This window comes from Pseudophryne corroboree, chromosome 12, assembly GCF_028390025.1.
Source record: "Pseudophryne corroboree isolate aPseCor3 chromosome 12, aPseCor3.hap2, whole genome shotgun sequence".
Classification (NCBI taxonomy): Eukaryota; Metazoa; Chordata; class Amphibia; order Anura; family Myobatrachidae; genus Pseudophryne; species Pseudophryne corroboree.
The window spans coordinates 103,711,656-103,725,060 of record NC_086455.1 but is presented as its reverse complement, the minus strand read 5'-3'; the positions used below and the strand labels follow the sequence as shown (position 1 = coordinate 103,725,060).

The 13,405-nt window shown below is 46.0% G+C and overlaps 1 long non-coding RNA gene across 1 annotated transcript; it reads left to right on the top strand.

Moving 5' to 3' along the window:
* Nucleotides 1-7,252: 7,252 nt before the first annotated feature.
* Nucleotides 7,253-13,405, top strand: LOC134980846 (uncharacterized). Its single transcript, XR_010190477.1, has 3 exons — nucleotides 7,253-7,331; nucleotides 7,408-7,620; nucleotides 13,323-13,405. It is a non-coding gene; the product is annotated as an uncharacterized LOC134980846 (long non-coding RNA).

Sequence of the window (13,405 nt, the reverse complement as noted above, 5' to 3'; positions counted from 1 at the left end):
CGGATGAGATTGTATGCACCTCTCAAGTCCAGCTTTGTAAAGATGGTAGCTCCGCTAACTCTGTCAAAGAGCTCAGTAATCAGGGGTAAAGGATAGCGGTTCTTGATGGTAATGTCGTTCAAACCTCTGTAGTCGATGCACGGCCGCAGACCACCATCTTTCTTTTTTACAAAAAAGAAGCCTGCGCCGGCTGGAGAAGAAGAAGGTCGAATGAACCCCTTTGCTAGGTTCTCTTTAATGTATTCCTCCATAGAATGCATCTCGGGCAGAGACAATGGATAAGTTCGGCCTCAAGGTGGAACCTTCCCTGGAACGAGATCAATCGGGCAGTCCCATTCTCTATGAGGAGGAAGGATATCAGCAGAAGCTTTACTGAACACATCCGTGAAATCTTGATATGGAGGAGGTGGAACATCAGACGACCTGGGGGAGGAAGAACAGACAGGCAACACTTTAAACAAACATGTCTCAGCACAGGAGGGACCCCATGCCAGGATTTGCGTAGTCGTCCAATCAATTGTAGGATTGTGAAGACGGAGCCATGGAAGGCCCAGGACCACAGGATGTGTGGCTCTTGGAATCACTAAAAGTGAAATAAGTTCGGAATGAAGAACTCCCACTCTCAGACGAACTGGTAGAGTCCTTAGAGCAATAACTGTATCAAAAATTTTACTGCCATCCACGGCAGTTAAGGAAAAGGAGGAAGGAAGTCTCTCGGTGGGTAGGGACCACCGTTTAACATAGGCTTCGGTAATAAAGTTCCCAGCTGCTCCGGAATCCAGGAGGGCAATGACGTTCTGATAACGTTGAGCAATTTGAAGCGAGACTGGGAGATTACAATGTTGAGGAGATGGAGAGGAGATCATTACTCCTAGCCGGCCCTCTCCTTGGCGAGCTAGGATTTGGAGTTTTCCCGGACGTTTGGGACAGGCATTAATAGTGTGAGACGGAGCTGCACAATACAGACAGAGAGACTCAGAGAGACGTCTTCGGCGCTCAGCAGGAGTCAAACGGGAACGGCCAATTTGCATGGGTTCATCTTTAGTTGGTGACAGTTGGCGAGGAGGAGGAGCAGAAGATTTTGGAGCAGATGATCTTCCACGCTCAGTTGCTCTCTCTCTGAAACGTAAGTCAACTTTTGTACAAAGTGAGATTAGCTCATCTAACTTGGAGGGTAAGTCTCTGGTAGCTAACTCATCTTTAATACGCTCGGATAAACCATGCCAGAATGCAGCATACAGGGCCTCGTCGTTCCATGCCAGTTCAGATGCCAGGATCTGGAACTGTATAAGATATTGTCCTACAGTATGTGATCCCTGGCGTAAACGGAGAATCTCAGACGAAGCTGAAGTTACCCGGCCTGGCTCGTCGAAGATGCGCCTGAATGTTGACACGAATGCAGTGTAAGAAGATAGCAGGGTGTCGGACCTCTCCCATAACGGTGATGCCCAGTCAAGGGCTGAGCCACTGAGAAGTGAGATGATGTAGGCAATTTTTGTACGGTCACTGGGAAAATTGCCAGGTTGTAGCTCAAACTGAATCTCACACTGGTTGAGAAATCCCCTGCAGAATCTTGGAGATCCGTCAAATTTTGCTGGCGTTGGAAGATGAAGACGTGGAGCAGAAACGGGTAAGGTGGGTGGGGTTATAGTTGGAGTCACTGTGGTAGACGCCCCAGATGCGCCTGATCCACGGAGAGTTGTCTGAATCCCATCCAGCCGAGTAGAGAGATCCTGGAGACAGCGGATGATGTGGCCCTGTGCAGCCTCCTGATGTTCAAGTCGGGCTGCCAGTTCTTGCATCGGCCTGGCCGCTTGATCCTGCTCTCCGGCTGGATTCATTTGGTCAGTGCTTACTGTCACAACTGAGGGCCTGAGCTGACGGAAGGCAGCCTCAGTTGTAGGGGCTGAGATGTACCGGAACCTGGAAGATTGTATCAGACCCCTGGACATGTAAGTAACATGATGAGAAACCGCCCGAAGGCGTGACCACGACAACTTGAGTAAAAGTCAATGATATTTATTTATGACAAACTCCATGCATCACAGTAGTAGTAAAAAGTAACATAAAAATCAGCAGAGAAATAATAATACAGTTCCTGGGTACTACAGGGTGGCAGGGGCCACAGAGCTCTGGTGGTATGAGACAGTTCTTATTATCTGCAAGTTGGAAAGTCCTTACCAGGCTCAACTGTAGCAATGAGGAAAGCCCAGGGTCGTACCAGCTGGTGTTCCAGGGAAAGCTGGACTGCTGTAGATAAAATGCTGCTGTGGGTACTGGTTAGAACCAGACAGGTGTTTGCACGGAGTGGATACTGGCTGGAACCAGTTAAATAATAAATAAAGCTTGAGAGCGATGCAATGTAGATGACATGTAGAATTTGAGAGCGGAGAAATAATAATACCGGTGGAGAGTGGTAAACTGCAGAAAGGACACCGGCCCTTTAAGAGAAGCTGTACACTGCTGGAAGCTGAGCTGGAAGCAGGTGATGTTTGTAGCTGGAAACAGGTGAGTCCAGAATGGATCGGAGAGTCAGGCTACACCGCAGATGGATTGCTGGTGCGGGTCTCTATAGCAGAAGTCTGGAGACAGGAGCTGGAACCTGGAAGACAATCACAGGAGAGAGACAAACTGGAACTAGGTTTGACAACCAAAGCACTGACGCCTTCCTTGCTCAGGCACAACCTATTTATACCTGCAGCAAGGAAGGCATTGGCTAGGCAATTATGCAAATTAATAATACTGACAACGGATTGGTAGGAAAGATCAGCTGACAGAATCCAAGATGGCTGCGCCCATGCAGACACTTGGAGGGAAGTTTGGATTGTAATCCATGTGGTCTGGAAAACAGTAATGGCGGCGCCGGCCACCGGAGACAGGAGACGCCAGGCTGACAGATGCACATCCGACCACGCGGACACAGCGGAGGCCGCGGCTGACGTAATCGCCACTCTGAATGCAGAAGCTCAGGGACGGCGGCGGAGGCCGCGGGAGACGCCATGCCAGATGTATAAGGCGTTACTGTGACTGCGTCCAGAGAGACAGGCGAGGATGCGGGAATGTGCACATCAGGATGACAGATGGGATCCGGTCCTGGAGCGCTGAGCCAGCCTTAGGAGGCATCTGATAGGTAAGAAATGGCGTCCAGATACCCGGATCGTGACAATAGTATACTTATGGACGACGAGTGACGACACAGAGGTAGGTACAGCAGTGGCCTACCGTACTGCTATATACAGTATAATGGACCCGGTGGACACTGTCAGCAGACTGCTAAACTAGTACTACTAGTATAAAGAAAAAAAGACACCACAGGTATACAATGTAGATGGATGGATAGTATACTTATGGACGACGAGTGACGACACAGAGGTAGGTACAGCAGTGGCCTACCGTACTGCTATATACAGTATAATGGACCTGGTGGACACTGTCAGCAGACTGCTAAACTAGTACTACTAGTATAAAGAAAAAAAGACACCACAGGTATACAATGTAGATGGATGGATAGTATACTTATGGACGACGAGTGACGACACAGAGGTAGGTACAGCAGTGGCCTACCGTACTGCTATATACAGTATAATGGACCTGGTGGACACTGTCAGCAGACTGCTAAACTAGTACTACTAGTATAAAGAAAAAAGACACCACAGGTATACAATGTAGATGGATGGATAGTATACTTATGGACAACGAGTGACGACACAGAGGTAGGTACAGCAGTGGCCTACCGTACTGCTATATACAGTATAATGGACCTGGTGGACACTGTCAGCAGACTGCTAAACTAGTACTACTAGTATAAAAAAAAAGCCACCACAGGTATACAATGTAGATGGATGGATAGTATACTTATGGACGACGAGTGACGACACAGAGGTAGGTACAGCAGTGGCCTACCGTACTGCTATATACAGTATAATGGACCTGGTGGACACTGTGAGCAGACTGCTAAACTAGTATAAAAAAAGCCACCACAGGAGTGTTTTTCAGGCAGACAAATGTATACTGGTGGTCACTGTCAGCAAAACTGTGCACTGTACTCCTGCTGTAGCTGCTCCCCAGTCCCCACAATTAAGCAGTGTGAGCACTCAGCACAGATATATCATGCAGCACACTGAGCACAGATATGGTATGGAGCGTTTTTTTCAGGCAGAGAACGGATAAAAAAAAAATGGTGGTCACTATCAGCAAAACTCTGCACTCTACTCCGAGTCCTAACAGCTGCTCCCCAATCCTCCCCACAATTAGTAATAAAACAAGCAATCAACTGTCTCTTCTACAATTATAAACTGAGAGGACGCCAGCCACGTCCTCTCCCTATCAATCTCAATGCAAGTGTGAAAATGGCGGCGACGCGCGGCTGCTTATATAGAATCCGAATCTCGCGAGAATCCGACAGCGGGATGATGACGTTCGGGCGCGCTCAGGTTAACCGAGCCATACGGGAGAATCCGAATATGGCTCGGACCCGTGTAAAAAGGGTAAAGTTCGGGGGGGTTCGGTTTCTCGGAAACAGAACCCGCTCATCACTATTTGTTTCCCCATATTTTTACAACCAGGACTGGCTCAAAGAGCCCGAGGCTGGTTATGCTTAGGAGGGGGGACCCCACACAATTTTTTTTCTGATTTTTAACCCTTTGACACCCCTTCCCACTGATAAACATGCACAGATCTCACTGATCCGTGCATGCCTATCAGAACATGGTAAAAAAAAAAAAGCAGGTCTATTTTAAAACTGCTTTTTTTTACAATTTGTATTTTTTCACTGCAGTGTTTGGCTATTGCCGGCAGTGTTTGTGAATTTGAATTTTTAGTAAATTACCGAGTTGTATCAAATAACAGGCGTATTTGACCGATGGTGTATTCATTCGTATTTTTTTTCTTTGACTTCCAAAAAAATACGAATGCCCTCATCACTGCCGAGATTTTAGTTTAGTAAATTCCCGAGATGACACTTTGACGAAAAAACACCAAATCGGTCAAAATCGGGACCTTAGTAAATATACCCCCTGGGGGTATATTTACTAAGATTCGTAATGTTCAGAATTTGGTTGAAGTTTAAACACGACTGACATTGGAAGTGTTAATTTGCAACTTTTTTTTTTACGACTCATTTACTAAGCTTTTGTATTTTGTGTTTTCGCATTTTTCGATGTCGATGTTATTCGTATATTTTTATATGTGAACGCGGCCGAATCTTGTATTTGCGGTCGTATTTTGGTGTTTTTTTACGGATTCGTAAATTATTTTTTTAAGGGCAGTGCTTTTGTCCCTTCCCGGCCACGTTATTTTCTAACTTTAGTTTTCGTCACTCGTCCGTGATTGGTTGTGTTTGTCATGGAGGAGTGTCTGTGCTCATTAGTATAAAAACGCCCCCAACCAGCCGCACCTCGTGGGTTTAGCTAGTGGAGAGGTGAGAGGAAGTTGGTGTTTTGGAGTTGGTGATTTGTTGGTCGGTTTTGGAGGTTTCTTGCGATTGTTGAGTGCTGTATTGTGTGTGTAAGTAGTCTTGTGATAATTGTTGTGTAGTCTCTTTAAAGTTTGTGCCATTTTTAGTGTTTGTGCATTTTAGTTTCAGTCTATTGTCATTGTTTGTTTGTGAGTGTGTGTGGGTGTGTGTGGGTGTGTGTGGGTGGTTGGTGTGTTGTGTGTAGTGGTAGTGGAGGAGTGTTTTTTGTGTTTTTTTTTAAATTAGTATTATTTGTTGTTTTTCATTATTATGTCCCAGTCAGAGGTGAGTGAGGTGGAGGAGGTGAGTGAGGGGGAGGAGGTTAGTGAGGTGGAGGAGGGTGAGGTTGCTGCTGTGGCCTCGAGTGATAGTGACAGTGATGGTGGTGTTGCTCCGCAGCCACGCACCACTACCAAGATGGGCAGAAATGTTAAATTTAGCTGTGCAGAAAATATGGCTTTGGTGCATGAGTTGATGCGCCATCATCGCCAGCTGTTTGGGCGTGATGCGGCCAAGGTGCCTTTGCGCAGGAAAACTGTTCTGTGGGGGAAGGTATTAGCGGCAGTAAACAGTGAGGGTGTGGTGAATAGGACAGAGGACACGTGTCGGAGGAGATTCTACGACATCAAGCGCCGTGTCAAGGCAAAGACGGCAAAGGAGGCTAAGTCAGCCAGGCAAACAGGGGGTGGCCATCCCTTTATAGCATCTTATCGGGAGTGGGAGGAACCTGTGCGGACCCTTATTCCGCATGAAGTTGTTGGTGCGACTAATGTGGGGGATTCGGATCGTCCTAGGCATGATGGTGAGTTTTTTTATTTATTTGTTATATCTGCATATGTGTTTATGCCTAATTAGTATTTTTTAAATGATATTGTATTGTTAATATATTTTTGTTCTAAATTGATTAGCTATTTGTGTTTGTTTTTTAATGATTTTGTGTTTGTATAGTGAGGTGTTAGGTAGTAATGGTTTTGTGTATATAATTATTTTGCTTGGTCCATTTTGTAAGTTGTAAATTCTTGCATAGATGGCTTTATTTGTAAAGAGACATTAGTTACGTGTGAGTCACGTGTTGTTTAGAATGTAATGTTTGGGGGGGGTTGTATTTGTTTAATGTATGTTGTATTTTACTTGTCTTTGTGGGCAATATGTTAGTGTAGATGGCTGAGTATTGTATGTTTACTTTATATTCACTTTGCATTTTTTTGGGTATTTAAAATTTAAAAGACATATTTTCAGATTAATGTAATACTCAAAAATATATGGTAATACATGGGTGTATATTCGGGTTCACTACGATATGCCGGCGGTCGGGCTCCCGGCGACCAGCATACCGGCGCCGGGAGCCCGACCGCCGGCTTACCGACAGTGTGGCGAGCGCAAATGAGCCCCTTGCGGGCTCGCTGCGCTCGCCACGCTATGGGCATGGTGGCGCGCCACACTATTTTATTCTCCCTCCAGGGGGGTCATGGACCCCCACGAGGGAGAATAAGTGTCGGTATGCCGGCTGTCGGGATCCCGGCACCGATATACTGTGCGCCGGGATCCCGTCAGTCGGCATACAGAAGACCACCCGTATATTCAGCTGTTGGCCATGGAAAATTACACTACTTGGCTATGTTTTTGTCTTTGGAAATGGAACCTCATTAGCCTTTTCACAAACAATGAAGCAACCCATTTTTACATAATTTATTGGTAGAAAGAGTACTCATAATGGTAATCATATGGACACATCACTAAATGTTGCTGCTTACAAAAGTACACACTGTTATTAAAGGTCATAAACACCAACTTATCATTTTTGCAGTACGAAAGCAAGCCACCACTTCCAGAACACAAGCAACACTGTCAAGAGCTGTGGATGCTGGCGATACAGGTAACGCAAAATTGACACCAGTTAATGTGCCCAACACAAAATTTACAAACAATCTAATGTTTGCATTAATCCATAGGAACTTCAACATCGCATCACAGTCCACAAAGACATCCTTCACAGGGGTCTGGCAGCCACACGAGCAGGCCTACCAAGAGACGTCGTCCTGATGTCGCACCAACACCAGCATTAAGCCCACCCCCACGTCGTATTTCAACTGTGTTGCCTCAGCCACCAGAACACATTTTGGAGAGTACTCAATCACCGGAACCACATTCCCCTCAGCTGTCTGGTGAGTAAACACAAAACAAAAATTACAAATAACATACTTACACACTGTTTTTGCACACAAAATACACATCAGCAAAAAAAAATAAAAAAAAATCCTAGTACTTATCCACAGTAGAAAGCACATGGCTTTCAAAATAAAAATGACCCAATCTCCACTATAAAAGTTGCGCAAATTTAGTCTTCTCTTGCGCCTTGCAGTAGTATTCTGTTGTCATTATTTATTTGAATAGGAAGAAATTGTGCTTCAGGTAGATTCACACCCTTTCACAATGGTGATAGAATTCATATTGTCATTTACTGTTTGATATTTTAATTAGAGATGTGCACCGGAAATTTTTCGGGTTTTGTGTTTTGGTTTTGGGTTCGGTTCCGTGGCCGTGTTTTGGGTTCGAACGCGTTTTGGCAAAACCTCACCGAATTTTTTTTGTCGGATTCGGGTGTGTTTTGGATTCGGGTGTTTTTTTCAAAAAACCCTAAAAAACAGCTTAAATCATAGAATTTGGGGGTCATTTTGATCCCAAAGTATTATTAACCTCAATAACCATAATTTCCACTAATTTTCAGTCTATTCTGAACACCTCACACCTCACAATATTATTTTTAGTCCTAAAATTTGCACGAGGTCGCTGGATGACTAAGCTCAGCGACCAAAGTGGCCGACACAAACACCTGGCCCATCTAGGAGTGGCACTGCAGTGTCACGCAGGATGGCCCTTCCAAAAAACACTCCCCAAACAGCACATGACGCAAAGAAAAAAAAGAGGCGCAAAGAGGTAGCTGTGTGACTAAGCTCAGCGACCCTAGTGGCCGACACAAACACCTGGCCCATCTAGGAGTGGCACTGCAGTGTCACGCAGGATGGCCCTTCCAAAAAACACTCCCCAAACAGCACATGACGCAAAGAAAAAAGAGGCGCAATGAGGTAGCTGTGTGAGTAAGCTAAGCGACCCTAGTGGCCGACACAAACACCTGGCCCATCTAGGAGTGGCACTGCAGTGTCACGCAGGATGGCCCTTCCAAAAAACACTCCCCAAACAGCACATGACGCAAAGAAAAATGAAAGAAAAGAGGTGCAAGATGGAATTGTCCTTGGGCCCTCCCACCCACCCTTATGTTGTATAAACAGGACATGCACACTTTAACCAACCCATCATTTCAGTGACAGGGTCTGCCACACGACTGTGACTGAAATGACGGGTTGGTTTGGACCCCCACCAAAAAAGAAGCAATTAATCTCTCCTTGCACAAACTGGCTCTACAGAGGCAAGATGTCCACCTCATCATCATCCTCCGATTCATCACCGTGTACATCCCCCTCCTCACAGATTATCAATTCGTCCCCACTGGAATCCACCATCACAGCTCCCTGTGTACTTTGTGGAGGCAATTGCTGCTGGTGAATGTCTCCACGGAGGAATTGATTATAATTCATTTTAATGAACATCATCTTCTCCACATTTTCTGGAAGTAACCTCGTAAGCCGATTGCTGACAAGGTGAGCGGCGGCACTAAACACTCTTTCGGAGTACACACTTGTGGGAGGGCAACTTAGGTAGAATAAAGCCAGTTTGTGCAAGGGCCTCCAAATTGCCTCTTTTTCCTGCCAGTATACGTACGGACTGTCTGACGTGCCTACTTGGATGCGGTCACTCATATAATCCTCCACCATTCTTTCAATGGGGAGAGAATCATATGCAGTGACAGTAGACGACATGTCCGTAATCGTTGTCAGGTCCTTCAGTCCGGACCAGATGTCAGCATCAGCAGTCGCTCCAGACTGCCCTGCATCACCGCCAGCGGGTGGGCTCGGAATTCTGAGCCTTTTCCTCGCACCCCCAGTTGCGGGAGAATGTGAAGGAGGAGATGTTGACAGGTCGCGTTCCGCTTGACTTGACAATTTTCTCACCAGCAGTTCTTTGAACCCCTGCAGACTTGTCTCTGCCGGAAAGAGAGATACAACGTAGGTTTTAAATCTAGGATCGAGCACGGTGGCCAAAATGTAGTGCTCTGATTTCAACAGATTGACCACCCGTGAATCCTTGTTAAGCGAATTAAGGGCTCCATCCACAAGTCCCACATGCCTAGCGGAATCGCTCAGTGTTAGCTCCTCCTTCAATGTCTCCAGCTTCTTCTGCAAAAGCCTGATGAGGGGAATGACCTGACTCAGGCTGGCAGTGTCTGAACTGACTTCACGTGTGGCAAGTTCAAAAGGTTGCAGAACCTTGCACAACGTTGAAATCATTCTCCACTGCGCTTGAGACAGGTGCATTCCACCTCCTATATCGTGGTCAGTTGTATAGGCTTGAATGGCCTTTTGCTGCTCCTCCAACCTCTGAAGCATATAGAGGGTTGAATTCCACCTCGTTACCACTTCTTGCTTCAGATGATGGCAGGGCAGGTTCAGGCGTTTTTGGCGTTGCTCCAGTCTTCTGTACGTGGTGCCTGTACGCCGAAAGTGTCCCGCAATTCTTCTGGCCACCGACAGCATCTCTTGCACGCCCCTCTCGTCTTTTAAATAATTCTGCACCACCAAATTCAAGGTATGTGCAAAACATGGGACGTGCTGGAATTTGCCCATATTTAATGCACACACAATATTGCTGGCGTTGTCCGATGCCACAAATCCACAGGAGAGTCCAATTTGGGTAAGCCATTCTGCGATGATCTTCCTCAGTTGCCGTAAGAGGTTTTTAGCTGTGTGCGTATTCTGGAAAGCGGTGATACAAAGCGTAGCCTGCCTAGGAAAGAGTTGGCGTTTGCGAGATGCTGCTACTGGTGCCGCCGCTGCTGTTCTTGCGGCGGGAGTCAATACATCTACCCAGTGGGCTGTCACAGTCATATAGTCCTGAGTCTGCCCTGCTCCACTTGTCCACATGTCCGTGATTAAGTGGACATTGGGTACAACTGCATTTTTTAGGACACTGGTGAGTCTTTTTCTGAGGTCTGTGTACATTTTCGGTATCGCCTGCCTAGAGAAATGGAACCTAGATGGTATTTGGTACCGGGGACACAGTACCTCAAACTAGTCTACAGTTGGCTCTGCAGTAATGATGGATACCGGAACCACGTTTCTCACCACCCAGGATGCCAAGGCCTCAGTTATCCGCTTTGCAGCAGGATGACTGCTGTGATATTTCATCTTCCTCGCAAAGGACTGTTGGACAGTCAATTGCTTGGTGGAAGTAGTAAAAGTGGGCTTACGACTTCCCCTCTGGGATGACCATCGACTCCCAGCAGCAACAACAGCAGCGCCAGCAGCAGTAGGCGTTACACGCAAGGATGCATCGGAGGAATTCCAGGCAGGAGAGGACTCGTCAGAATTGCCAGTGACATGGCCTGCAGGACTATTGGCATTCCTGGTGAAGGAGGAAATAGACACTGAGGGAGTTGGTGGGGTGGTTTGCGTGAGCTTGGTTACAAGAGGAAGGGATTTACTGGTCAGTGGACTGCTTCCGCTGTCGCCCAAAGTTTTTGAACTTGTCACTGACTTATGATGAATGCGCTGCAGGTGACGTATAAGGGAGGATGTTCCGAGGTGGTTAACATCCTTACCCCTACTTATTACAGCTTGACAAAGGCAACACACGGCTTGACAAATGTTGTCCGCATTTCTGTTGAAATACTTCCACACCGAAGAGCTGATTTTTTTGGTATTTTCACCAGGCATGTCAATGGCCATATTCCTCCCACGGACAACAGGTGTCTCCCCGGGTGCCTGACTTAAACAAACCACCTCACCATCAGAATCCTCCTTGTCAATTTCCTCCCCAGCGCCAGCAACACCCATATCCTCCTCATCCTGGTGTACTTCAACACTGACATCTTCAATCTGACTATCAGGAACTGGACTGCGGGTGCTCCTTCCAGCACTTGCAGGGGGCGTGCAAATGGTGGAAGGCGCATGCTCTTCACGTCCAGTGTTGGGAAGGTCAGGCATCGCAACCGACACAATTGGACTCTCCTTGTGGATTTGTGATTTCGAAGAACGCACAGTTCTTTGCTGTGCTTTTGCCAGCTTAAGTCTTTTCATTTTTCTAGCGAGAGGCTGAGTGCTTCCATCCTCATGTGAAGCTGAACCACTAGCCATGAACATAGGCCAGGGCCTCAGCCGGTCCTTGCCACTCCGTGTGGTAAATGGCATATTGGCAAGTTTACGCTTCTCCTCCAACGATTTTATTTTAGATTTTTGAGTCCTTTTTTTACTGATATTTTGTGTTTTGGATTTTACATGTGGATCTTGATCTTTCCCTATTTTTGGAACCTCAACATTTTTGTTCTCCATATTTTAATAGGCACAACTAAAAGGCACCTCAGGTAAACAATGGAGATGGATGGATACTAGTATACTTATGGATGACGAGTGACTGACGACACAGAGGTAGCTACAGCCGTGGACTACCGTACTGCGTCTGCTAGTATAGAGATGATAATGATATAAAATATATATATATATATCACTACTGCAGGTATATATAATATAATGACGGACCTGCTGGACACTGTCAGCAGACTCCTAAACTACTAGTATGAAGAAGATAGAAAAAAAAACCCACCACAGGTAGGTATACAATTATGGACGAGCACTGACGACACATAGGTAGCCACAGCCGTGGACTACCGTACTGCGTCTGCTAATATAGAGATGATAAAGATGATAGAGATGAACAAAAAAAATATAACACTACTGCAGGTAAATATTTATATAATATAATGAATGACGGACCTGCTGGACACTGTCAGCAGAATGCGTTTATAGAATAAAAAAAAAACACCACAGGAGTGTTTAACTTTTTCAGGCAGACAATATACTGGTGGTCACTGGTCAGTCACACTGGCAGCAAAAGTGTGCACTGTACTCCTGCTATAACTGCACCCCAGTCTCCCCCACAATTCAGCTGTGTGAGCAGTGAGCACTCAGCACAGTCAGATATACATAGATATATCATGCAGCACACTGAGGCTGAGCACAGATATGGTATGGAGCGTTTTTTTCAGGCAGAGAACGGATTAAAAAAAACTAGCAAAACTCTGCACTGACTGTACTCCTCCTAACAGCTCTCCCCAATCCTCCCCACAATAAGCTAAGCAGCAATCAGATCAACTAACTACTAACAGTAACTATAAACGGAGAGGACGCCAGCCACGTCCTCTCCCTATCAATCTCAATGCACGTGTGAAAATGGCGGCGACGCGCGGCTCCTTATATAGAATCCGAGTCTCGCGATAGAATTCGAGCCTCATGAGAATCCGACAGCAGGATGATGACGTTCGGGCGCGCTCGGGTTAACCGAGCAAGGCGGGAGGATCCGAGTCTGCCTCGGACCCGTGTAAAAAGGCTGAAGTTCGGGGGGGTTCGGATTCCGAGGAACCGAACCCGCTCATCTCTATTTTTAATGCAAGTACGATATGGCGGATGACAAATCACTTTTTTTCATGGGGTAAACTTTGTACCTCTGTGTGTTTGTTTCGTAAGTGTGGTCTTTGTCAAACATGTGTCCACTTTTGTTTTGATGTAAATTTTTTCTTCATAGAAACCTACATAATTGGCCTTTTTGATTGTTTATACGAGTCTTGGTGAACATCCTAATTTTCTTTTGAAAAATGTTTGTCAAACAAGTCTAGAAAGTAAATAATAAAACTAAATAATCAAACCAACATAATTTAAAAAGATTCTCAAATGTTGTCCCCTTAGACCCCATACAGAACCAGACATCATGCCCCCGGAAGCCCGGCAGGAATCTGAACATCAGGAAACATACACCCTCCATCTGCAAGCAATAGACGTT